This window comes from Pteronotus mesoamericanus, unplaced genomic scaffold, assembly GCF_021234165.1.
Source record: "Pteronotus mesoamericanus isolate MK-2021 breed Mesoamerican mustached bat unplaced genomic scaffold, CSHL_Meso_final contig_58, whole genome shotgun sequence".
NCBI classification, from domain to species: domain Eukaryota; kingdom Metazoa; phylum Chordata; class Mammalia; order Chiroptera; family Mormoopidae; genus Pteronotus; species Pteronotus mesoamericanus.
The window spans coordinates 9,098,855-9,126,819 of NW_026555205.1; the positions used below are offsets into that span (position 1 = coordinate 9,098,855).

The 27,965-nt window shown below is 40.3% G+C and overlaps 1 protein-coding gene across 2 annotated transcripts in view; it reads right to left on the reverse strand.

Annotated features, from left to right (window-relative positions):
• Positions 1-27,965, reverse strand: part of ATG4A (autophagy related 4A cysteine peptidase) — a 63,164-nt gene that overhangs the window by 22,735 nt on the left and 12,464 nt on the right. The window lies entirely within an intron of this gene.

Below are 27,965 nucleotides of genomic sequence, written 5' to 3' on the forward strand. Positions count from 1 at the left end.
ATGAGTTATATCTGGTCATGAAAACAGGTTTATCTGCTCAAAATACTTAGTTGAAGTTATATTTTATATAATTTGTACAAGTTGCAGTTATAATTTGTCTGAAGTTATAACTTTAGAAACACAGCTACCCAGGTATACTGCCTTTCTTGAAATGTATTACAGTAGTCCAGTCTTTCAGGAATTTAATTAGCCTTTCTCCTCAAGATATTTTAATCATGAAGGTTATAGTTTTGTCAGTATTTCAAAGACAAAGAAGTTAGAAATAAGCCAGCCACTTTTTTCCCCAGTGAAAACTCATCACTGCCAAATATCCCAGGGAGCCAGTGCTATCTTAGCTTTTCTGTCACTGGCCTCAGTCCCTGGTCCATGTCCAGGAAACAACAGACTAAAAATTATTGCCTGGGTCAAGCCATCCCCAGGAGGTGGTGGACTCCGGTGGTATAAAATCACACTGCATACCTTCCCACCCTACTCTCTACCCCTCACAGGCCGGAGGATTCAGGTTAAAATGAATATCCAGTGTATCCTAGAAAGAAAAAAGTCAGAAAATAAGTAGCTTGAGAAGAGTGTGGGAAAGAGGCAGCCTCTTTGGCATTTCTCTGATTGGGATGAGGAAGCGTGGCATTGGATGAATGCACACAATTTTTGTATATAGGCCTTGGGTCTTTTTTAGTACTTGTTGAAAAAAAAAACAAATGTTATCTATCGCCATCCCTGTCTCAATGTCAAAGCCCAGCTATCTTGTCAAATTAGTACCACCCCTTAAAGCCTGTGAGAACTGTGCTGCTTCCGTTGGGGTGACTCTGACTAAAATGGTAGCCAAAGAATTTTCCTTTTGCTTGTCAGCCCTTCTCAGGCCTGCAAGAAGGTCACTATAGTTGTCATTCTTCTTGATCATTCTCTTAGACAATACATTCCCAGAATGCATAGTGTCAGACCAGAGCCAACCCAAGTGGAAGCTACATGATGAAACAAATGAAAACCTGAACAGAAGATGAGACAAACAGAAGCAAAGAACGGTAACACAAGGGAGAGTATATATAAGGATGTCTAGGGAGGAAAGAGAAATAGGTCTTCCACAAGATCTCAGGGAGATGAAGAAGCAAACTGGGACATGGTTGTGGTTTAGAAGTGAAATTGCATTTGCAACGGAATCACTTCTGACTACAATAGGATCCCCTTATCTGTGGTTTTTCTTTCTGCTGGATCAGTTACACATGGTCGCCCATGGTTGGAAAATGTTAAATGAAAAATTTCAGAAATAAGCATTCATGAGTTTTAAACTAATACCATTCTGAGTAGCATGACAAACTCTAGCTCCATCTGATAAGAGGGGGATCTAGAGAGATTGCTGGGGAGAGGGAAGGGATCCTGAGGTGGGGTGTGAGAGCCTGCATTTGCTGAAGTAAGAGAGGGCTCAGGAAATGCCAGAGGTAGCAGGACTGAAACCTCAGCATGGCACGTGATGGATTTCCATACCACCACGTAAGCGATAAACTGACCAGTGCACCAGCATCGCATTGCCCCCACAACTGAGCAGCACAGCGCGTTACACAACAGAAAGAGGACCCTGCATGGGGCACGCACAGGGGCTAGTGAAGTGTTTGGACAGAGAGAAAAAGCCCTCCTACTTGTTTCCAGACAGCATGGAATTCTGAGACCAGAGATTTAAATGGAGGGTGGAAGGAGTCCCTGTCATGGGGGCCAGAGCTCACACACCAGCAGGCAGTGGAAGCTGTATGGCCAGGAGACAGGCCCTGGGCCCCTCCAGGTGCAGGCAGCAGTGCTGTCATGGGTGACTCACGCTGCGCAGTCCCACTCAGCTGGGTCTGTGGATACACCGGAGAGCCAATGGCCTGAGGGATGGGGCACAGATGGTGGGCCAGCGGGCAGCAAGCAGAAGAAAGGGCAGCACACAGCAAGTAGGACACGAGAGCACGCAGACTCCAGAAAGGTGCCTGAAGCTGGACTGCGACTGGAAGCTAGCTAAGCCACCTGGGTGGTCACACTGTTACCCTCTGTGTTTCCCAAAGGATGCTATATTCAATGGGAGAAGAATTCCAGGTGCAGCCTTGAACTCATCTGGCAAAGGGTGGTGGGGTTTTTCTTTGGGGGTTTTAGAGGGAATGGTTCTAAAGCAGAAGCCTGCCATTCTTCCAAAATGGTGTAGCTTTTGAATAAATGACCTTTTTCCTTTTTCACCAAACCTCTGCCTTTGGAGTTTACCTATGGGTGTTGGGCAGTGGGGCCTCATTATGTTGGGTAACAGTAATAGTAATGGCGACTCTGGTGGGATCCTAGCTGCCTGTGGCAGGCTGACCCCCTCATGAGTTGGACTGTGGGGTTCCCACTCTCCGGGAAATTCTCTGCACACACGCTTGAGGTTTCGGCTGCTTAAACACATCTGGTAGGTGGAAAGGAAACAGGTTTGGGTAGGGGATAGACTCTTAGAAGGGGCGAGGATCACCTGAGTTTTGGAGCTGTGAACCAGGGTCCGGGTGAGGACCGGCCAAGTTTTGGGAGGCCATCGTTTGGGGGCCCCTGTTTGTGAGATCAGTTGCCAGAAGACTTGCTTGTGAGCACTTGTTTGGAATAATGGAGTTGTGGGTTCAAGCTTCGCTTATATGTCCTCAGTTTGCCTGCATTCCTTTGGTCATAGCTTTTGGCCTGTGTGTCTAAGACAATAGGGGCTGTTCTGTATTGCTCCTGAAGGGGGCTCACTGGGTAGAATTTTAGCAGAATGGAGTATGTAGAGCCATTGTCCAATGTCTAAGGAGAAACTGGTTCTTTCCTGTAATACTGTGTGGCCTACGTGCATTTTAGATTGCAGGGGAAATGGCCCCTACATGATTCCCTAAATTATTGTACCATCATGCAATTGGAAATATATTGCCAATGGTTAGACAAATGGGATGAAATCTATTAGCTCAAGGCATTTATGTTGTTACGTGATAGCATTTCACCAGGGACAGAGAATTGCTTGATGGTGCAAAGAAGGGAAGTGGCTTCAAAACCCCTCCTGATAGTAGAATGCAGGAAGAAAAGGAAAATGAAGAAATAAGTTTTGTCAATGCCCTGTACCCAGGGGATGCAGGATTAGTAGCAGGAAGATCTCCCCTGTCCCTACTCCCACTATTAGATACCCCTGAAATAGGGCCCAGAGAGCCCAGAGGGCCCATACAGCCCCACCCCTGTGTGATGAGGGAAGGCTCTCCCCATCGAAGACCCATCAGGGCACTCAATTTGGCCAGGCAGCACCTCCATCTGGAGCAGACAGTTCCCTTTGAGGCAGTGCTCTATAGATGGGTAACTCAGGAAGGCCAGCCTGCTGGCTACTATTGGGCCCAAACTGCATTCTCTACTTCAGACTTACTGAATTGGAAGAATCCCAAGCCCTCATGTAGGGAGAATCCTTAGAGAAGTGGCAGATCTTGTCACCTCCATTTTTGTCACTCATCATACAAACTGGGCAGATGTACAGGCTCTCCTTCACATTCTGCTGATGGCAGACGAAAGGAGGCTGGTTATAAATAAGGCTAATGAGGCTTAACACCTCCACCAAGAAAATCCCAATGGGACGCCCAGCCCAGCTGGGGCAATTCCCTTGATGGAGCCCAATTGGGACCGAAATAGTGGGTACCTAGACCTCCTAGAACATTACAAAAGATGCATATTGAAAAGGCTTAAGAATTGGATGCCTAAGCAAAAGACCCTGAATATGATACTGGCTGTTTAAAAACGACCAGATGAAGATCCTTCTGCATTTTTAGAAAGGATCTATTAGGCCTATAGAAATCACACTGATGCTGACCCAGAGACACCAGAAGAATGGATGGTGAACATGATTTTTATTGGGCAAAGTGCCCTGGATATGAGAAGGCAACTCCAATGTTTAGACAGGGAATTAGGAATGCATTCGTCCCAGTTGGTGAACATAGCCTTTATAGTTTACAATGCCCAGGAAGCAAGAAGTTAGAACATGCCACGGTGTTCTTAGAAACAAGGTGGGGAAACAAGAAGGAGAAATGGAACTTGAAAGGAAGGAGGGAAGACCCAATAGGGGTCAATCAATGTGCCTTTTGCAAAGAGGAAGGCCACTGGAGAATGGAATGCTCAAAACTCAAAAGGGAAAATAAAGAAGATGAAAACCCTCATTAAGAAATGATAGAAAGGGAAGTGGAATCTGATAATGAATGGGGAGGACAAAGGGCTCCCCTAGACATCTCCTGACCTATTATTATTTTTCAACAGGAGCCCCAGTTACAATTGACAGTGAGAAACAAGCTAATTGATTTCTTTTTAGATACGGGAGCTACATACCCAGTATTAAATACAAAATTAACCAAGAAAAGGTACGGATGCAGTAATGGTTACTGGAATGACTGGACAATTTAAAAGACAGGTGTTCCTTCAACTTCTAGAATGCCAGCTTGGGGATCAAAAATTCATGCATTATTTCTTCTACACACTAGACTGCCCCATTCCATGGCTGGACAAGTAACTTTTTCTTCTGAGAAGCAGCAATTATGTGTAGAAGTCCAGCTGAAACATGCTATCTAGCTCCAAGTGCTGCCAGCTTGCCCAGAAGGTCCCAGAGGTGAATGCTTCCCACTTGAGATCTATGAACAGGTAATCAACCCATTGCGGGTGATGGAACCCCAGGTAGAGCAGTTCATCCTATGGTGCCGAACTAGGCCATTGTGTTAGAAACCCAACTGTTGCTTTCCAGACTACCGCAACCTTGACCCTGGCCACCCTTCTCCCAGACTCAAGGGGAGACTCAGCCCTACAGTATAATTGCTTGTACCAGCCACTGACAGTACCTGACTGGGGGTTATATACAGATGGAAGCAGTTTCATGGAAAATGGCCAAAGATGAGCTGGGTATGGGCTTCCTCCCAGCATTCAAGGTTACAATGGACTATCATCATTCCCTTCAGAGATCTTTCAAAAGATTGGATAGGCACTACAGATGCAATGGAAACTACAGGCATCTTGGAGACCTCAGTCTATGGGAAAGATTGAGAAAATGAATCACACATTAAAGAAGACCCTGGCAAAAATATGCCAGGAAACACATTTGAAATGGGACCAGGCTCTCCATGTTGCCTTGCTCTGAATTAGGGTAGCACCCAGAAGTGGCCTTAAATTAACCCCTTTTGAAATAGTTTATGGGAGACCCTCCTAAATCTCTGTTTTAGGGATGTCCCCTTTGGATTTGTAGTGTGAATCAAAAATGAAATATGTCCAACATTTAGGGCAAAACTATAACCATTTTGCACAACTTTGCTCATTGCAGGTCCATCTATACATCTGATAAGCCCTTACACACATTCCAGTCAGGAGACCGAGTTTTACTAAAGACCTGGAAGAAGTGGATAAAATGGGCACCATCTGAGGACCCAGACCCTGCTGCTGTGGTTGATGCTGGAAGGGAAAGCTGGACCTGCACTTCTGAAGGATGATTTGAAATTCCTCTTTTGGAAAGGGACAGTAGCTTCCATAGCCATGTACTTTCTTTCTTTTTGCATTTTCCAGATGGTAGCTTTCTCAGCAAATTTATTCTGCTGGGGGTAAAAGGGTGGTGCCATTCAAAGCCCTATTCCACAACCAGGATTTTGCAAGGAATAGGACCAAAGAGCCTATGTTTCAAGAAGTTATGTTAATGTGTTTGCAAAGCTAAGGACTTTTAGCTGTCTGATACAGAGTTAGAGCATGGTCCCTTCCATCATTAAAAGGATAAGGACTAAAATGGTTATTTCTGAATGACTAGGAAGGTTTGTGAAAGTTGCAGAGGGGTTGTGAAGGATATGGAAGGTTGTGAAAGTTTTAACTTAAAAAGAAAGAAACCTTAGTCCTTGGGTACAGTTATTCTATGCCTTCATTCTTATCCTGTGGGGACTTGGTTTGAACTTGGCTGTGTTGCGTGCACCAGGAATCCTCTGTCTCTGCCACTTGGGACTTTGTGCCATGGTGTTAGTTGGTGTAAAGACTGGAGTGAGAGCAGGTCTCTGCCATTTGGGGCTTTGTGACATGGTGCCGGTTGGCACAATTGGCTGGGGTTAGGGTATATCCCTGCCATTTGGGGCTTCATGCCATGGTGTGGTTGGCATCCTGGTCAGGGTGAGACCATGTCTCTGCCATTTGAGGCTTTGTGCCATGGTGCTGGTTGGTGTTCTGGCTGGGGTGAATGTCTCTGCCTTTTGGGCTTTTTAGACCTAGTAGAAGTCATTTGGGATACCAGTTGGCATACCGGTTGCATGAGAAAAGATTCTAAGGCTAGTCCTAGTCCCCTCCCATTCCCTGTGTTTTAGAAAATCTGTCTTCACTTTTGTTTCTGTTCTGAAAGGACATTCAGATTTCTAAGAGTTTGTTAAAACTTCACATTAAGTTGGAAAGAAATTGTATGGTGTTACTAATAGAAGGCATAAGGCATGGAGAAGCAATTTTGGTGGATATTTGAAGGACAAGGATTTTCCCTTTTGCTTTGTATTTTTCTCCCTTATCTCATTTCTCATGAATTTGTCATTCTTAATGAGTGTGTGATGGCATAGGTTTCTTTGCATAAAACTAATAAGACCAGTTTCCAATTGTGATTTTAATAACCAAGACTTTGACTGGAATGTTATACCTGAAGGAGGCATGTCTGGACTCTGGTTGTTACCAGAAAGACTTGAGAAACTGAGATTGACTTTTAAGCTAACAAAAGCCCACTGAAGAAATGGTCAGGTACTTTGTTTGGTCAGTGTGGTTCATGGTAGTCTTTCCAGGTAAGGAAAGAGGGTTGTTTTCCTGAAAGATTGCAAGGAAGGAAGCCTAAGGCACATTGACAACCCCAAGGACTTAAGGAATATGGTACTGCAGGCAAAGCCTGAAGGTAGTTGTGTGGCTTGGCTTTTGTGACCTGAAGGGCTGACTAAAACACAATATAAAGGTTTCTTGTGTGAGTTCCAACAAAGCAAGTTTAAAGAGTCTATGTGATTAATTGCTGTTATTGTGTTTATACAAATAACAAGGAAAAATTAAAAACTAGCAGTCTCTTTGATGAGGATGAGAGTGAATGTAAGGAAAAAATCATGTTTCAAGGAAAACCATAATGTTCAGTTGTGGATGTAGGATTCTAGTACAGCTGTCTTCAAAATTTTGTTTTCACTTGGAATCTGAATTGCTTTCTGCATACAGATGTTACCTCAGCACCTGACAGCATCACCAGAAATGTTCGATTTATAGACAAGAAGAATCTGTCAAATGATCACTGTTTAATATCATTCCAGCAAAGGCCTATAACAGGATATCTTTTCAAAAGACAGCCTTGCAGACTCAGACAGGTTTATGATTTGGTGTATGAATTAATTTTTGTGTTCTCCCTTATGTTTTTATAGGTTGTATGTCTATGACCTCATTTACCTGGTTGCTTGTTTACAAAGTATAGGCCTCACTTTAGAAGACCATTTGCATCACAACCTCCTGAGACTCAACAGTTTGGCTGTACTAAGTGGTTGAGTTGGTGAAGTATGGGGAAGCTTTGCTTAAAACTGCTTTCCTTCCTTGGCTGTTGTGGTTCAGTGAATTGACTGCTGGCCTGCAAACCAAAGGGTCGCCAGTTCGATTCCCAGCCATGGCACGTGCCTGGGTTGCGGGCCAGGTCCCCGTTAGGAGGTGCAAGAGAGGTAACCACACATTGATGTTTCACTCCTTCTTTCTTCCTCCCTTCCCCTCCCTCTAAAAATAAATATAATAAAATCTTTAAAAAAACTGCTTTCCTTTTCTCTCCTAATAGCTCAGACAGAAAAGGCCCATTATTCTTCACAGAGGGAAATCTTAGATATTCCCCTCATTTTAATTTGAGTTAATTATATTAGTATATGGTTCTGACTTTGCCTTTTAACTTTCTTGCCACTACTCTAAAGTATGACAAGGATGTCAACATGTACAGCAATGCCATCCTTTGGACACCATTTACACCGCTATCCAGAGGCAGCCAACTGACTTGGACTTTGCAAGAACCTTCTCCCTTGCCTGAAAGATTTCCTCCATCTCAGAATTCCCTTCTTTTGCTTTATGGATCTGATTTAAGTAGGACTATGTCCTTGGCAAGCAGGAAGTAGCTACAGAAGAATGAGACCTTAGCCCATTTGCCTTTGAAAGATTACAAAGGTCCAGAAGTGTTAAAGTGGGGGAGAATCAAGATAGCAGAGGAGTGAGTGGAAATCACACTGACCTCCCAGGACCAACCTGGAATTTCAAGTAAATTGTGGAGAAATCACCTGGAACAAACAACTGAACAATAGCAAGAGAGGAGCCTTTTCACCTCGGACAGACAGAAGAAATAGCTTTAGCACACCTAACTGGTAAGGATGGCAGTAGAGACTCAAGAAGGTGGGTGGGGCACCCACAGGTGGCAGCACCATAAGGATATAGAAACGGCCAGTTGGATCTTCGTGAGAAGAACAGGATCTAAACCGTAAGTGGCAATTTCCAGCCTACAACACCAGAGCCCAAAAAGTACACAGATAAAGTCACCTGCAAAGAGCAGCAGGGTTGCTCTCTGCCAGAGACAGGTGGCTGGAGACGCAAAGAGCCTTTTAAAGGGCCAGCACATAAATTTGTATATGTAGCCACTTATCCTGGGTTCCGGAAAAGACGGAAGCACAGTGGGTTAGAGATACCTGAGGAGAGACTGGGGAAGTAGGCTTTGGGGAGAGAACTGAAGAGTAGCCAGCGGGATTCTGGTGCTGACTCCTCCCCCATACGGCAGCAGCCATCTGGTTCAAACAGACAGCTTCCCTGAACGGCAGCAGTGTGAGATGACCCAATAATCCTGCCCTTAGGAGGGACTCTGCCATGCCCTGTTGTGTCTCTAAGCTGGCCTGCTGAGCACAGAGTGACTAGATTAACAGCTGAAGGAGACAGACACAGACAGTAGATTCCTGGAAGTCTCAAGCACACTGCCTAAGGTCCGACAGGATCAACATCTGACATCATCAGAGGCAGATCCAGAAAGAAAAAAAAGCGGTCTCCTACCACAGAGGTTCACACCACAAAGTCAGGAAATCAAGACAGATGAATTTAAGAAGCAGAAGCAAAATAGAAGAATATCACAAATAATGGGAAGATAAACACCCCCCAGCCAAAGGGAAAGGAAGAATCCCCAGAGAGAGAACTAAATGAAAGAGAGGCACGTAAACTATCAGACACTGAGTTCAAATGAACGGTTCTAAGGAAACTCAATGAGCTCAGTGAGCTCAGAGAGAATTACAAAAAAAAACTACAGAGAAAAAACTATATCAGCATCAAAAAGGACATAGAAACTATCAATAACAGACAAGAGGAAATGAAGAATACAATTTCTGAATTGAAAAGAATCTGAGTAGAAAGAATCAATAGCAGGCTAGATGAAGCTGAGGACTGAATCAGCGAGCTGGAGGACAAGGTAGAAAAAAGCTCCCAGAAAGAGCAAGAAAAGGAAAAAAGACTATAAAAGAATGAAGAGGCATTGAGGTAAACGCAGGACAACCTGAAATGTAATAATATCCGCATAATAGGGATACCAGAAGGAGAAGAGGATGCGGGAGGGATAGAGAACCTGTCTGAAAAAGTAATGATGGAAAACTTCCCTAATTGGAGGAGAGAAAAAGTCACAATGTCCAGGAAGCACAGAGGGTCCCATTCAAGAGGAACCCAATGAGGCCCACTCCAAGATACATCATAATTAAAATGGCAAACGTCAAATACAAACAGAGAATCCTAAGGGAAGCAAGGGAGAAAGAGGTAGTAACATATAAGGGAGCCCTGATAGGCTAGCATCTGACTTCTCAACAGAAACACTACAAGCCAGAAGGGAATGGCAAAGAATCTTTCAAGTCATTAAAAACAAAGGCCTGCAACCAAGACTGCTCTACCCGGCAAGGCTCTCAATTAAAATGGAAGGAGAAATAAGGAGTTTCCCAGACAAAAGAAGGCTAAAAGACTACACCTCCACCAAACAAGCATTGCAAAATATGCTAAAGGGACTACTTTAAGAAGATGAAGAAAAAGAGTGTATGAATACCCAGTTCCTTTCACAGTCACCAATACTTGATATTACCAATATTTACAATATTTATTAATCTGATTCTGACAATGATGTGAATTATTTTGTTATTTTATTATTGGTTGAAACTAAACCCGCTTTTGTATATTTCTTGCCTATTTTTATTACTTTTGAAAAGCTTTAAATGACTTATTGGTGTTCTTTATCCATTTTTGGATTAAAGGTTTGTAGAATTTTTTTTCCTAAAAAAAAGCCAAAACTATTAACCCTTTTTTTATATGTGTTGCAAATACTTTCCTATTCAATTACTTATCCTTTAACTTTGTTTATGTGTAAATTACTGTGTAGTCTTAAATGTTTCATATAGTCATATTGTCAGTATTTTACTTTACAGATTCTGAGTTTGAATATGTTACTTCAGGGTAAGAAACGTAGTAGTTTGTATTTTCTCCTAAAATTCCTTAGGTTCTATGTATTGATTTTTAACTCACCTGAATATTTTTTGCAGAATGTGTGGAATAGGGCTGTCTATTTTTTTTATTTCAAGCAATAGTGGTCCATGCACCTTGTTTGCTGAATAAGCCTTATTTTACCCATTGAGTTGAAATATCAAGTTAATCCTATAGTACATTGTTAGAGAGATATATATGTTTGTTTCTAGAATGCTCATTTTATTTCAGTGATCTACTTGATTATTTCTGTGCTGGTGTCATGTTGTTTTAATTGCTGAGACTTTATAATGGATTTAAACTCTTTATAGTTTATAATGGATTATGACATTTAAAAATAAATAAATAAATAAAATCTGCATTTACGAAAAAAAAGGAAGGAACATCTACCTTTTGTGACAACATGGATGGAACTGGAGAATATTGTGCTAAGTGAAATATGCCATTCGGTGAGAGACAAATACCATATGATCGCATCTATAAGTTAAATCTATTCAACAAAATAAACTAATGAACAAAATAAACATCAGGCATGGAAACATGGAGCAGTCTGAAAGTGACCAGAGGGGATGGGGAAGGACAATGGTGGAAAGAAGGAGAAGGGACTAGACAAAGAACATGTATGAATGACCCATGGACATGGACAACAGAGTGGGTATTGACTGTGGGAGAGGCGGGTGGGGTGGGATTGTTGGAGGGGGCAAAGGGGGGGAAATTGAGACAACTGTCATAGAGTAAACATGGTTTAAAATTAAAAATTAAAAAATAGACAAATAGATCAATGGAAAATATAGAGAGCCAAGAAATAGGTCCAAAGACATACATGCAACTGATCTTTGACAAAGGAGCAAAGGCAATAACAATGGAACAATGATAATCTTTTTCAACAAATGTCCCTGGAACTATTTGATGTCCACGTGCAAAAAACAAATCTAGACATAGACCTCATACGTTGCACATCAATTGTCACAAAATGGGTCACAGATCTAAGTGTAAAAAGGAAAACTATAAAACTGTTAGAAGATAACTTAGGGGGAAATCTAGATGACCTTGGTTTTGATGTTGACTTTAGATACAAAACCAAAGGCACAATCCGTGAAAGAGAAAAGTCGATAAGCTGGACTTCATCAAAATTAGAAATTCCCACTCTGAGAAAGATGCCATCAAGAGAATAAAAAGACAAGCCACAGATTAGGAGAAACTGTTTGCAAAAGACATATCTGATAAAGAACTGTTATCCAAAATACACAATTATTAAAGCTTAATAACAGGAAAGCAAGCAACCTAAGAGATGGACCAAAGACCCTAACAGATGTCTCACCAAAGATGATATAGAGATAGGAAATAAGCACATGAAAAGATATTTCACATCATATGTCATCAGGAAAATGCAAACTAAAAGAATGAGATACTACTATGCACCCAGTAGAATGGCAAAAGTCAAAAACACTGACAACTCTGAATGCTGGTGTGGATGTGGGGCAACAGGAACTCTCATTCATTGCTGGTGGGAATGCAAAACGGTACAGACACTTTGGAAGACAGTTTTGTGGTTTCTTACAAAGCTAAACATACTCTTACCACACTATCCAGCAATAGAACTCCTTGGTATTTACCCAAAGAAGCTGAACATTTATGTCCACGCAAAAATTTGTATGCAGATGTTTATAGAGGCCCTATTTATAATTGTCTAAATTTGGGCAAACAAGATGCTCTTCTGTAGTTTAATGGATTAAGTAACTGTGGTACAGCCATACAATGGAATATTATTCAGTGCAAAGAAGAAAGGAGCTGTAAAGACTTATGGGAACATTAAACGCATATTCTTAAGTGAAAGAAGCCAATCCAAATTCTACATACATGTGATTCCAATTCTAAGACTTTCTGGAAAAGGCAATTATGGAAACAGTGGTTGAAATATGTTAGGGGAAAGGATGACATTAGTAAACAAACTACTGAAAATGACCAGAGGGGATCGGGAAGGAAGACAATGGTGGAAAGAAGGGGAAGGGACTAGACAAAGAACGTGTATGAATGACCCTTGGACACGGGCAACACTGTGGGAATTGACTGTGGGAGAGGGGCGCAGGGTGGGATGTGTGTAGGAGGGCAAAGTGAGAAAAATTGAGACAACTGTAATAGAATAAACATGACTTGAAAAATAAATAAATAAATAACATTGGAAAAAAAGGAACTGTAAAGTAGGGAATTGATACAGGGGCATCTGGTAAGATCATTAGGGAAAGGGGAAGACAGGGAGGTGGGATGCAAAAGGCTGCATTCCCTGGAGTAAAAGGGAGGGCAGGAAATGCCAGAGGCAGTGGGACTGAAATTACAGCACAGCACCTGAGAGATTTCCATACCCTCGGGTAGCGGGTAAATAAACTATTGGGCCAGTGTTGCACTGTCCTGGCAACTGAGCAGTATGGCACGTGACATAGCAGAAGGAAACTTGCAGAGAGTTTGTGTAGGCTGGAGAGGTCAGAGTGACACGTGTACCTTGGAGGTTCACGTGGCAGACGTGCCAGGCTAGTCCAATGGATTGACTCGAAAGATGGACACTTCTGCAGCACATGGAATTTTGGGGCCAGATATTTAAACGGAGGATAGAGTCTCACCTCTTCTCCTTCCCTTCGCTCGCCTGGTCAGGGGATGGCTTGCGCCAATGCCAAGTACCACGCATTGGGCCATGGCAGGGAAGCAGGCTATAGTGGTGGCCCATGGGACGCTGTGGCTCCACACAGCATGAAAGATCCCAGCAGCACCCTTCTCTTACTCTGGGATCCCTGCATGAATGCATGTGCCAGAGTCCTCGCCGGCCCCAGGGACACAAGCAGCCTCGGGCACCAAGCCCAGCAAACAGAGATGCTGCACAACCAGCTATAGTGGTCATCAGTAGCCCCAGCACCCCAGCATGGGAAGCTGCAGTGAAGCGATGGCGGCACTGGCCCCACAGGAGGGAGCCTGAAGCCAGAGAGCAGTCTGCCTAGCAATCTTGTGCTCTTGAAGGACAGATAAGAGTGGAGAGGGATCCGTAGGAATGGATTTGGATTCCAGTCTTTTGGGGAACAAGGGGATTTCTGTGTTTTACGGAAGAGATTGACCTGGAGTTGGGGAGTGCCCTGCCTGTAACAGCAATCATTTTTTTTAAAAAATTAATAAACTGCTTTTGTCTTGCCTTAAAATTAAGACACGAGGCACCAGCCCTGTATCAGTTCCCTTCCCTTTCAGCCTGTTTAGAGAGATAAGGACTATACAGGCAGAGCTACATATATTGTGACTTGGTGCACCAAATATTAGCTTCTATAATGTCTGATGTACAACAGGCTACACACTGTTCCATTTTACTTCAGTGATAACTATTGCACCAAAGTTTCTGCTGGGTTAGCTTAGTAGTCAGCAAATAACTGAAAAAAGATTTCCTTAAACTGGAACCAAAAGTCTTGGCTAAGGAACTCTGTGTACACGTTGAGGCATGCCTTCCACAGTCTGCCAGGCAGTTGATAAGTCTGCCTTAGTCTCTTCTCTTTCTGCTTGTGTGGGACCCAGGATTGGCAAAAGAGAGTTTAAGGTTTTCTTAGCTCTTTCCTGAGCATGTGCACAGCCATGAGCTGGTGTGTGGGTTCTAGATTCCAAGGAAAATGCAAACTTTTCAAGCCTGCAATGTGTGTTATTCCCCAGCTTTTCCATTTAAGCTGTTTAGTTATCTATGGCCTCAGGCACCTGTGAAGGTAATTGATTACCTCTAATGTTTTGTGTGCTTGTTTTTAAAAGCCCCTGGGGAAAGGGTTTCTGGAGATACAAGTCTGGGCTGATATAGTCTTGCAAGTGGGGAAAACACTAGATAGATCGAATAATGACAGTTCTATAGAAACGAGACTTTACAGGATCTTCAACAATATTATGTCTCCTCCAGTGGCTGTAAGGCTACTTGGCTCTTCTTGTGATTGCAAGATGTCAATTCTTGAGGCAAGGGATGGGCATAGGGCAAGGGAAAACACCACGAACCTCACTATTCTTACTGAAATGCACCTGTGTTTCTTGAATAACTACTCCTTAGATTGTTGTAAGACTTTGGTTAACTTCAAGAGTTCTGAAAAAGTTTATTCTGAAAATTTGTGCCAGTTTTTCCATTGTTATTATGGATAAAATTTTCTGAGGTCCTCACTCTGCCATTTTTGCTTATGTCTTACTTTAATAATAATGTATTCCAGTGATTGACTATATTTCCAAAGGGTTATTTTGTAAAAATTAGTAAGTGAATAAAATCACTTTGAAATTCAAATTTTCGGATATGGCATAACAAGACACGTGCACATGAAAGTTCCTTAGATTCTGCAGGGCTTGTGACCACAAACAACACCGTGAAGAAAAGGGGCCACATACTAAACCTGAGAAGCTCAGGGGAGGCCTGTGTGGCAGCCTTACAAACTCAGAGATCGAAAGTAACCTCAAGTAACCACATAGGATGGTCTGAAATTTAAAAACTTTTACTAAAAGCAGCCATTTTCCTAGGCTAGAATCTTCCCAGACAAAAGTCAATCTTTACCTTAATTGAGCCTGTCTATTGTTGTTGTTTTTTTGGGGGTTTTTTTTGTTTTGTTTTGTTTTTGTTTTTTTGCAGCTAAGATAACATACCTTTGGAATGGCAAGGTAACTTCACATTTTCCAGACCCCTCTGGGCACAATAACCACACCAAAGCAGAGCAAAGACCACAAATCCCCTCACTGTTATTATCATGTTAAGTGTTGCCTATTGACTATCCTGTACCCATCTGAATTCACAAAAGAAGAAAGGCCCCTGAAGCCACTCATTTTTTTAAATCATTGCGCAAATTCTTATGTTAAATTTAACTATCTAAGCTTTGTTGTAATACTGTTTTCAATATGAGATGGTACAGGAATGATGTTAAGTCAAGGAGTAAGTATTGCAGGGGAGCATTTTAAATCACAGACATAAAAAGTTATAATATTTATAATTTTAATGAGTTTATTTATTTTTTATTTATTTTAATTTATTTTTTCAAATATATTTGTCTCTGCCTACCCCCCACCATAAGTTTATTTTTATAGGGAAGATTTTTCATTCCTAAAATTGTTTTTGGAATGGCAATTTGTTTCCATTATTAAAAGTTGATGATGTTAGTTGGAAAAAAAGAAAAAGTATGTCTATCATTTTTTACTTTTTATCCAATCCTGGACGTTTCCCCACTTTGTTTTCTCCTGCCTCCCTAATCTATCACCAATAGATTTCATGTAATCACTTCATGCCTCCCCCTTTGATTGTAATGTATAAAATAAGGTGCAAAACTGCTATTTTCTCAATCCATTGAAGTTCTGCTCCCCAGTCATTGTCATCAGTTTGGCTCACATGAACTCATAAAAATTCTTACAGGTTTGGACATTTCTTAATTTGACAACACATACTCTCTCAAGCGAAATCAAAAGGCCACAGAATCTCAGGGCCAGAAAGGGTCTGTGATACCATAGTGTAGTTTCCTTGCAAGTCACCTGATCCTAAAACCATGCCAGGACACTGCTGGTTCTGAAACAGCCTTCTCAAGAATACATGCATATTTACCATACTGTCAGGTCACTGCTTCAAAAACCTAAGAAGGGGGAAGGCGGAGACAAATGTATTTGGAAAAATAAAAAAATTAATTTAAAAAAAAACTAAGAAAATACCCATGGAAGACAGGTATAGTAAGGACTGAATATTCATTAATATATTCATTCCATAAACTTTTCGAGTACCTACTGTGTGCTAAGCACGGAGGATAAAACATCACTGAGAGAGCTTCCATCCTCTGAAACTTTTGGATCTAGTGGAGAGGATAGGCCTGAAAACAACTAAAAATAAGTGTAATCAGAATAGGGTTAAGAGAGTTGCTCAGTTGTGAAATTAACAATCTTTGCTGAGCTGTCTTGCAGAACAAGCACTTCCCTGAAAGGCTGATCACAAGACAATAACACCCTGTTCCTATTGAAACCAGATAAGGATGCCTAAAGGAAACACTGACTGCTTAATCCTAATACTAAATTCCCTTCCCCAAGCAGAGTTTACCTACCATTTTCTTTTATACATGCAAGATAAAGCATAATCCCTTACTGCACCTATGCTAGAATGGCACTGCCTCTGAATATAATGACCTCTTTTTTGATGAATATGTGTAACTAGTCCAAATAAAAGCAACTTCTCTTATGTATTTGGAGACAATGATTTGGGAATTATCCCTAGTGCTCTCCTTATTTGTTGCAAATAATAAACTTTCCTTGCTCACATTCTGTCTTTGTCGAGATTCATTAGATTACAGTCACCAAGATATGAACCACTTGCATTCAGTAACATAAGTACTATTTTTTTAAAAAGTGATATAGAAGGTAACAAATGATTAATTCCAACTGAGGGTGAATGAGCCTTCCACAACCTAGAGAAAGCGGTATCAGAGGTGAGACTTAATGAAAATAAGACATAACTGGGAAGGGAAAAGGGAGGAAATTCCTAGTTGAGGGAACACCAAAAGGATTTGGCAAGCCATTGAGGGTGGAGTGGGGCCAGGGAGAATGAGAGAGTTAAAAATGACTTTATTTTCAAGTGTAGGTAATGAGATGGTAGCTGAAAAACATATTTGGGGTAGGGAGATAAGCTTTGTCTAGCCAAAACAAGTTGGATTCTGGGCTTAGTTGTCAAAAGAAGGGGAGATTAAAAAAAAGAGTAAAGAAAATGTCAACCACCACAGGGATTGTGAAAAGAGTCATGGTAGATGGTAGGTTGATTAGAGAGCCTAGGAAGGCAAGAGGAACCCAGAAGAACAAAGTTCAGCCTAAAATGCAGCTGTACCCCTTCCTCCTGGGTCCACTAAGTGTCCTGGTCTTCCCAGCCTCTGCTCTCCTGCACACAGGCCCTGCCCCATCTTCACTTCTCTTCCTCCCAATGTCCTGCTTTTCTGAAAACCAAGAACTTAGAAAATTGAGAAATGGACAACAATTCTTAGCATTTCAAGGGGAATTTTCATGTTCAAATCTGCATGTTTTCTTGACTCTATTCAGCAAGTCGCACTCTATGCTCAGTTGTCATATAATGCAAAACACAGGAATGATTTCTCTGTAGACCAGTATATACTCTGACATCCTAAGAGGACATTGTCATTTTCACACTTACAACAGAGAATCTTAATCAAAGGGTTAGCATTCAGCTAGACTTTATGAGATTCTATTTAACTGTAGTATCTCCTGGTGATAGTGGAGCACAGGAGACTGCATGCACTTGACAAATTGTGGGGCAAGTCAGCAATGGGATAACCAATCCTTTTGGCAAGTTACAATTGTTAAGTAACAAGGCCCTTTGATTTTCAGCTTGAAAAATCAATGGGCAATAGATAACTTGACACCACAAAATACAACATTCTTAGATATTTCAGTCAATTCATGCTACTCACCATGGTGGTAAGAATCAAATGTAATCCAAATTTGGACTCTTTCGTTTTCCTTTAAAGTGATGCTTTTCAAAAGTTTATTGCCTTTTTAAGTATGCTTTTGTTGTTGTTTTCACTTAAGGACAAGTTATTGCCTCCTGTCTTCTGACTGAAATGCATTTGGACATATCCATGAGGAAAAAGAGATTCCATGCACAAACTGGTCAGGAATGCACCTAACACGGAGACCACTGTACCTCTAAATTGCTGCCTCTTTTTGCTCTTGCTTAGGCAACTGTGCTCTTGATATACAAATGGCTAAAAAGCATATGAAAGGATGATCAACATCATTAATTATCAGGGAAATGGATGAGGTCTGTCTGGAAAAAGTCCAACTATTGTTAATATAACAAGAACAGTTTGTGTGACATCAATGAAACCTGGCATCCAAGCAGAATAGACTGGAATGCACATGCATGAACAATGACAACTTCACTGTACTAGTCAGTGAGGGCATTACATGCCATTGAGTAAGCATGTGTATTGTGTGGCTGTCACATTCAAAATGACTGAGCAAGTAGAGCAACAAATCTGCATCAAATTTTGCGTTAAGCTTGAACATTCCTCTGTGAAAACCATTTAGATGATCACAGGACTTTCAGGGATGATGCAATAAGTGCAGCACAAATAAAAGTGTGGTACAAATGCTTCAAAGATGGTCGAGAATCTGTGAAAGTGATCCACATTCTGAAAGGCCTGCAACACGCAGAACACTTGAGAATGTTGACCATATATGTGCTGCAATCAACAAAGACTAGCGACTGACTGTGAAAACTGAAAGCTGATCTGGGGATTCCAAACACTACTGTGACTGAGATTTTGATGGAGGATTTTGGCATGAAACATGTTGTAGCAAAATTAGTTTGCTGCTTCTGCTTCCAGAGCAGAAGGAACATAGTGCTGCAGTTGTTAATGACTTGATTCAAATCACTACCAATGAACCAGATTTCCTCAAGAAGGTCATAACCGGAGATGAATCATGGGTCTACAGCTATGATCCAAAAACAAAGGCCCAGTCGGCACCATTCTCAACGTTTCTTGTATCTTGTACCTTCTTTTATAAATGTCTCTATTTTTCATAGCACATGGCTGAATACCTTCTGGGCAGACCTTGTAAATCAAAACATCAATGAGCTACTACCTCATACTCATTAAGATGGCTATAGAAAATAACAAGTGTTATTGAGGCTTTAAAGAAACCAGAAACCTTGTACACTGTTGCTAGGATTGTAAAATGGTGCAAATACTATGGAAAGCAGTATTGAGGTAACTCAAACATTTAAAAGAATTGCCACGTGATCCAGCAACTCCACTTCTGGCTATATATCCAAAAGAATTGAAATCAGGATCTCAAAGAGATACTTGAACACTCATGTTCATAGCAATATAATAGTCAGTAGCCAAGAGGTAGAAACAATCTGAATGTCTCATCAATGGATGAATAAACAGGATGTAGTATATGTGTACAATGGAATATTATTTAGTTTTAAAAAGGAAGGAAATCCTGTCACATGTTACAACATGGATGAAACTTGAGGACATTATGCTAGGTAAAATAAGTCAGTCACAGAATGACAAATACTGTGTGATTCTACTTATATGAAATATCTAAACTAGTTAAATTCACACAAACAGAAAGTAAAATAGTGGTTACTAGGGACTAGGGAATAAGTACATTGTTGTTTAGTGGGTATAGAGTTGTAGATTTGTAGGATGAAAAAGTTCTGAAGATCTATTTCATGTGAATATACTTAACACCACTGAACTGTACCCTTAAAATTAGTTAGGATGGTAATTTTTTTGTTATGTAATTTGTTAACCACAGTTATAATAAGCTTAAAAAATAAGTATGCCTATGGGGGTAGGGGTCAGAGTGATTTTACTCATTCTTAACTAGACATTTACTGGGAGAAAGGCAATAACTAACACATCACCCATGTTTTCTTTAAGAAATCATTTATACAACTTCTGGTTCTAAAAAACGATAGGATAGACACACTTTTAAAGTTCTTCCCAATAAGTCCAGCTAAAAACACTGGATCTTAGTGTGTGTGTGTGTGTGTGTGTGTGTGTGTGTGTGTGTGTATAAATTTATATATATATTATAGATATATATATAACTTTGAAAGAGAGAAGAAGACAGTCTGGCTTGGAAATTAAATAATACACCTCTAAATAATCCACTGGTCAAAAAGGAAGTCTCAAAGGAATGAAAAAATACATTGCACTGAAGGGAAAAATTATATGATTTATCAAAATATGTAGCATGCAAGCAAGATGACAGAATAGCAAGTCTTAGCCCTTGTTCCCCATCACAGAAATACATATTTAACAACAAAATGGACAAAAACACTTGTATAAGATTTCCAGAATCCAGTTAGGAAGTTACAGAACCCAAGGTGAGCAAAAAGCTGAGAACAACCAAATTGGAATAGGTAAGAACAATTTAATTTTACTCATATCAGCCCTCCCCTAAACTGGTACAGCTCAGTGCAGAGAGAGAATACCTCAGACCAAAACTTCAGGGGGAAAGTGAAGAGTGGAACATGCCTCCAACATTTTGGCTTTTCAGAGGGCTGCCCAAGGAAATGGTATGTGTCTCACTTCGCTCAGAGCACTGATGGAACTGACATAGATTGGATGTTGGAGACCACTGGAAACAAAGAAGAGCAAAGGGCACTTTACCTGGGCTCACATGGCTTAGTGCAATCAGAAGGTGCACAACTTGAGACTTCTCCCTCAAGAAGGAAGAAAAAGAGTTAAATGTACATCCAGTGTTCTGTTTTTTGTTTGTTTGTTTGTTTGTTTTGAGGTACTATTTGAAAGACTGGTATCTGTCTCACATGAATTGGGGTTGCTGACAGGGAGCTGGCACACAATGGATGCCTAGTGGCCCCCAAGACAGCAACATAATAATAGTAGAGGATTTCAACACCTTGCTTTCAATAATAGATAGAACGTTCAGACAGAAGACCGGTAAGGAAAGAAAACACTTGAGCAACATATAGATCAAATGAGCATAACAGACATATATAAAACATTCCACCCAAGAGTAGTAGAATACACATTATTTTCAAGTGCATACAGAACATTCTCCAGGATAGATCACATGAGAGGTCACAAAACAATTCTTCGTTGTTTTTTTTTTTTAAAGATTTTATTTATTTAGTTCTAGAGAGGGGAAGGGAAGAAGAAAGAGGAGAGAAACATCAATGAGAGAAAACTCTCATGCGCCTCTCACCAGGGACACAGCCCACAGTCCAGGCATGTGCCCTGACTGGGAGTTGAACAGGTGACCCTTTGGCTTACAGGCTGGCACTCAATCCACTGAGCTGCACCAGCCATGGCACAAAATGATTCTTAACAAATTTAAAAAGACTGAGGTCATACTTACAATTTTTTCTAACCACAATGAAATGAAAGTGGAAATTAATGGCAGAAGTAAAACTGGAAAAGTTATAAATATGTGGAAATTTAAAAAACACACCTTCTTGAACAACCAATCAGTCACAGAAGAAATCAAAAGTGAAATTAGAAAATATCCTGAGTCAAAGGAAAATGATGGAAAACTTAGGGAACATAGCAAGAGCAGTATGAAGAGGGAAGTTGGTACCGATAAATAAATACCTATAATAAAAAGAATTAAGTTCTCAAATAAACAATATGGTGTTATACCTCAAGGGACTAGAAAAAAGAACATACTTAGTCCAAAATTAGCAGAAAAAAAGAAATATGATTAGAGCAAAAATAAAATAAAGAATAGAAAAACAATAAAATTAACAATACTGTTGGTTTTTTTTAAATAAAAAAATTGACAAAGCTTTAGCTGTCTATATCAGCTAAAAAAGAGAATACTCAAGTAAATATAATCAGAAACAAAAGAGGAGATATTAACTTATGCCACAGAAATTAAATTAATTATAAAAGTCTACTATGAAGAATTATGTCAACATTTTGGATAACCTAGGAGAAATAAATTGCTAGAACTACATAACTTACCAAGACCGAATCATGAAGGAACAGAAAATCTGAAGAAAACTATCACTACTAAGGAGATGTAATCATTAATCAAAAAATTACCAACAAAGAAAAGCCCAGGGCCAAGCAAATTTATTTGGTGAATTCTAGCAAACATTTAAAGAATGAAATTCTTTTAAATAATTAACTTTAGATTCATTCTTTAAGTTAATTATTCTTTTTTATTGTTTACAAGTACAGTTGTCTCCATTTCCCACCACCACTTTCCCCTGCTACGCCCACCACCCCCACCTCCCACCCTCAGTTCTATGCCCCTTTGGCTTTGTCTTTAAGTTAATTCTTGATTTAAATAATAACTCTATTCCTTTTGAAAAATTTGTAGAAGCCAATCCTTCTCAAACCCTTCCAAAGATCTGAAAAAGGGGGAACACTTCCAAGCTCATATTGTGGGGCCAGCACTGCCCTGATACAAAGCCAGAAAAGGGCACTACAAGAAGAGAAAACAAATAGACCAATATCCCTTGTGAATAAAGATGCAAAAATCTTCAACAAAATACTCGCAAACCAAATTCAACACATCATTAAAAGGATCACACACCATGACCAAGTGAGATTTATCCCTGGGATGCAATGATGACTCAACAGATGTAAATCAATGCGATACACTGCATGAACAGAATGAAGGGAAAATAATATGATCATCTCAATAGATGCAGAAAAAGTATTTGACAAAGTTTAATGCTTTTTCATGTTGAAAATTTAAGTATTCTAAACTCAAAAATTTAAGAATAAAAAGAAATCAACACAACATAATAAAGGCCATATATCAAAAGTCCACAGAAAACATCAAAGTCAATGTTGGAAAACTGAAAGATTTTGTGTAAGATCAGGAATAATACAAGGATGCCCATTCTCCCCACTTTACGTTGATATAGTACTGGAAGTCCTTTCCAGAATAATTAGGCAAGAAAAAAATAATAAAAGGCATTCAAATTCAAAATAAAGAAGAAAAATTAGCTCTGTTTGTATATGACAGGACCTTATATAGAGAAAACTCTAAAGACTCCACAAAAAATTGTAAGTACTAATAAATGAATTAGGCATATTCTCTAAAAATAAACTCTCTGAAAAGAAAATTTAGAAAACAATTTCATTTAAAATAGTACCAAGAAGTATAAAATACTTAGGAATAAATTTAAGGAGTCAGAAAAGTTGTACACTGAAAATTATGAAACATTGATGAAAGGAAGTTAAAGGCACAAAAAAATGGAAAGACATCCCATGTTCATGGATTAGAAGGAAATGTTGTTCAACGTCCACACTACCCACATAAATCTACATATTCAATCTGATCTCTATGAAGATACCAATAGCATTTTTAACAGAAATAGAAAAAAAATCCTAAAAGTCATATGGAACCACAACATACCTCAAATAGCGAAAATAATCATGGAAGAAGAACAAAGCTAGAGACCTCAAAACGTATTATGAAATTATAGTAGTCAAAATAATAGAGTACTGGCATAAAAAGTGACATGTAGCCCAACGTGGGGGATGGTGACAGCTGGCGTCAAAGCCCAGATTAAGCTCTTGGTAAGGCCACGCTTGACCGCTTATATCTGCAAAGCAGAGCAAGCTGGCAGCTGGCAGCAGCCAGAGCCTGGTGGGGGGTGGTTGAGAAGGGAGTAGATAACCACAAGCTTCAAGGACTGCAACATTTGCAGAAGAAAGCTTTATCATGTAGATAGCCTGGGAATGGAACAATCCGGGCCACAGCACCCACAGCATTCCCTTAAGTCTGCAAAACTCCCTTGAGCTTTATTCAACCAATCCCTATAAAATAAATTTGGAGACTGTGGTCATGGTCATTGTCTCTCCATCAGAGGACAATGTCCCACCTGGCCCCCACTTTTCCTTAAACTGTCTTGTGTTGTGTCTTTGTGTTGTGTTGTCTCTTTCTCAATTTCCCATTGCCTCCACTCAGGGACCTCCACTCCACGCGGGTCATGGCAGACCAATGGAATAGAACATAGTGCACAGAAATAAACACATATATACAGGCACAACAAGACTGCCAAAAGTACAAAATGGAGAAGGGATAGTCTTTTCAACAAATAGCATTGGGAAAAACTGGATATCTACGTGCAAAAGAATGAAATTGGACTCTTATCTTACATCATACACAAAAATTAACTTACAATTAAAGCCTTCAACATAATACCTAAAACTATAAAATGCCTAGAAGAAAATATAGGCGAAAAGCTTCATGACATTGGTCCTGGCACTGACTTCCTGATTATGACACTAAAAGCACCAACAACCAATGCAAAAGCAGACAGGTAGGAATACATCAAAGTAAAGGGATTCTGCACAGCCAAGAAACAACAGAATGAAGAGGCAACTTATAGGATAGGAGAAAATATTTGCAAACCATATATCTGATAGGGGATTAATATCCAAAATATATAAGGAACTCCTATAAATCAATAGCAAAAAGAAAAACCTCAATTAATTTTACTTTAAAATGGGAAAAAAATTTGAATAGACATTTTCCAAAGTAGACAGACAAATATCAACAGATATATGAAAAGATGGTTAACATCACTAGTCATAAGAGAAACGCAAGTCAAAAATCACAAGAAGGTATCACCTCACACTTGTTAGGATGGCCATTATAAGAAAAATAGAAAAAACAAGTGTTGACAAGGATGTGCCCTGTCAGTGGAGATGAACTAATGATATAGCTACTATGTAAAACAGTATAGTAGTTTTTTCAAAAAATTAAAAATAGAATTACCAAATGATCCAATGATCCCATTTCTGAGTATTTTCCCAAAAGAAATGAAATTGGTATCTCAAAGAGGTTTTTGCACTCCCATGTTCATTACAGTACTATTCACAATAGCCAAGAATTACAAATAACCTAAATATCCATTGATGGATGAATGAAGAAAATGTAGTATATATGATTATAGCTGAAGAAACTTAAAACACTAATTTGAAAATATGTCCCTCCATGTTCTTGGCAGCATTATTTACAGGAGCCAAGATTTGGAAGCAGCCAAAGTGTCTGTTAGTAGATTATGGATAAAAATGCTGTGGTATCTTTACACAATGGAGTACTACTTGGCCATAAAAAACAACTGGTTGAGATGTCAGCATAGGCAGACATGGCTTGCGTCTTCACACAACCACATAAAATTACAACTAAAATATAGAACAACCATCACTCGGGAACATCAGAAATCGAGCTAAATGGAAGTCTGACAACTATAAAATTAAAGTCACATCTATCCAGACTGGTAGGAAGGGAGCACACATGGAATGGGCTGGTCCAACACCCATGGGGGTAAAAATTCTGAAGGGATCTCTCAGGAGTGAGGAGTCTCAGACCCACAGCAGGCTCCCCAGCCTAGGGTTCCAGTGCCAGGAAGATAAGTCCCCACAACCTATGAGCCCACCCTCTGCAAAAAGCAGAGGGGACTGAGTCAGTGGAAGAAACTTCTGGAGCCCCAAGCAGTTCTTCTTAAAGCACCCACACATGGACTCATCTACTCAGACTCACTTCCTCTGAACTCCAGCACCTGAGCAGCAGCTTGAAAGGCACCAGTGGTGTATAGGGAGAACTGAAATGTCTGGCATCAAGGTGAGCAGAGGCCACTGTCCCTTTGATAACCCCCTCCCCCCGACAGAAACTGTAAGCTGGTGCCATAACTGAGACGTCATCAATCTGGCTAACACTGTTTCACCTACCTGGGAGTTCCCCAGAGATTCTGCCTCACCCAACTTATGAGCCCACCCATACTGTTTTTTTTCCATATGAATGGCTGGTTTTGGCTCCTAAATGCTATCAAACAAGCAACAGCTGGCTTCAGTGAGTCCTAGCTGCAGCCAGATTAGAGTCACAGCTTGGCTTCACCTGGGAGTCTCCAAGCCCAAAACAAATAGCAGTCACCTCAGATTGCTTTATAACTCAGGCAGGGTGCCCCAGAAAAAAACAAAGGTGGAGGCTGACCTTGGTCTGCACAACCTGGGAAAATCCCACGGCTAACGCATCCAGTGGACAGCTACAGACCACATCAGAGCACCACCACACTGCCCGTGCACAACTGATCCTCCATGTAGGATGGAGGTTCGTGGTCAGTGGTCACAGCCAGTCCTTGCCACTGAATGGCCTGCGTAAATCCTTCCAATTGACCTGCCAACAGCAATCAAGTCTCAAGTACAAGAGGAAGGTGTAATCAGCCCACAAAAAGGGCACACCTCGAGTACCCATCTTGGGTGATAGGGGAGGCTGTGCCACTGGACCCTACAGGACACCTACTATATTAGGCCACACTACCAAGACATGGAGTCAAAGCAGCTCTACCTAATATATAAAACAAACACAAGGAGGCTGCCAAAATGAGGAGACAAAGAAACATGGCCCAAATGAAAGAAGAGATCAAAACTCCAGAAAAAGAGCTAAACAAAATGGAAATAAACAACCTATCAGATGCAGAGTTCAGAATACTGGTTATAAGGATGCTCAAGGAACTTAGTAAGGTCCTCAACAGTCAGAAATGAAGGATACATGAATTGAAATAAAGAACAATTTACAGGGAAACGGTAGAGTAGATGAAGCTGAGAATCTAATCAATGATTTGGAACATAAGGAAGCAAAAAACAACCATGTAGAACAAGAAGAAAAAAATCCAAAACAATGAGAGTAGTATAAACAGCTTCTGAGACATCTTCAAGTGTTCCAATATTTGCATTATAGGGGTTCCAGAAGGAGAAGAGAAAAGCAAGAAATTGGAAACCTATCTGAAAAAAATAGTGAAAGAAAACTTCCCCAATTTGGTGAAAAAAATAGACAGGCAAGTCCAAGAAGCACAGAGAGTACCAATTATGATGAATGCAAAGAGGCCCACTCCAAGACATCATAATTAAAAGGCCAAAGGTTCAAGATAAAGAGAGACTCTTAAAAGCAGCAAGAGAAAAGAAGTTAGTTACCAGATGGTTGCCACATCAGAGCAGGGAGTGGAAAAATGGGTGAAGAGGTGAAGGGATTAAGAAGTACAAATCGTTACAGAATAGCCATGGGGATGTAAAGTACAGTATAGGAAAGGGAGTAGCCAAAGAACTTATATGTATGACCCATGGACATGAACAATGGTGGGGATATTGCCTGAGGGAGTAGGCTGTGCTGGGTGAAGAGGAGCAAAGGGGGATAATCAGGACGACTATAATAGCATTGTCAATAAAATATAATTTAAAAATAAATTTAAAAAACTGCAAAACTGCCAAAAAAAAAAAAAAAAAAGGAAATCTAGAGCATTATGCTAAGTGAAATAAGCCAGACAGAGAAAGACAAGTACCATATGATTCACGGATATGTGGAATCTAATGAACAAAATAAACTAACAAAATAGAAAGAGACTCAGAGAACAGGCAGAATAGGGGTGGGGATTGTACGGCTGAGTGGAAAACATGAAGGAATTAAGTCAAAAATACAAAAAGCACCTCATAGACACAAACAACAGCATGGTTATTACCAGAGAGGAAGATGGATGGTGGGAAGTAGAAGAGGGTAAAGGAGGAATAAATTGCAATAGAGTGACTTGGAGTTGTGAACACACAATGCAAAATACAGATGATGTACTATAGCAGTGTATACCTGAACCCTACATAATTTTATTAACCAATGTCACCCTAATAAATTCAATATAAAAGACTTTTGTATCCCAGGGGAGTAAGATCACATTTTAATAAATAAATAAATAAACAAATGAATAAATAAATAAGGTGGAGAATCAAGATGGAGAACGAGTGAGTAGTAGTCACACTGAACTTCTCCCAGGACCAACCTGGAATTACAACTAAACTGGGGAGAAATCACCTGAAACAAACAATTGAACAACAGCAAGAGAGGAGCCTTGTAACCTCGGAGACAGAAGAATCAGCTTTAGCACAACCTAACCGGTAAGGGGTGTGGTACAAACCAGAAAAAGCGGGCAGCGCTCTCAAGGGCGGCAGCACCAGGATACT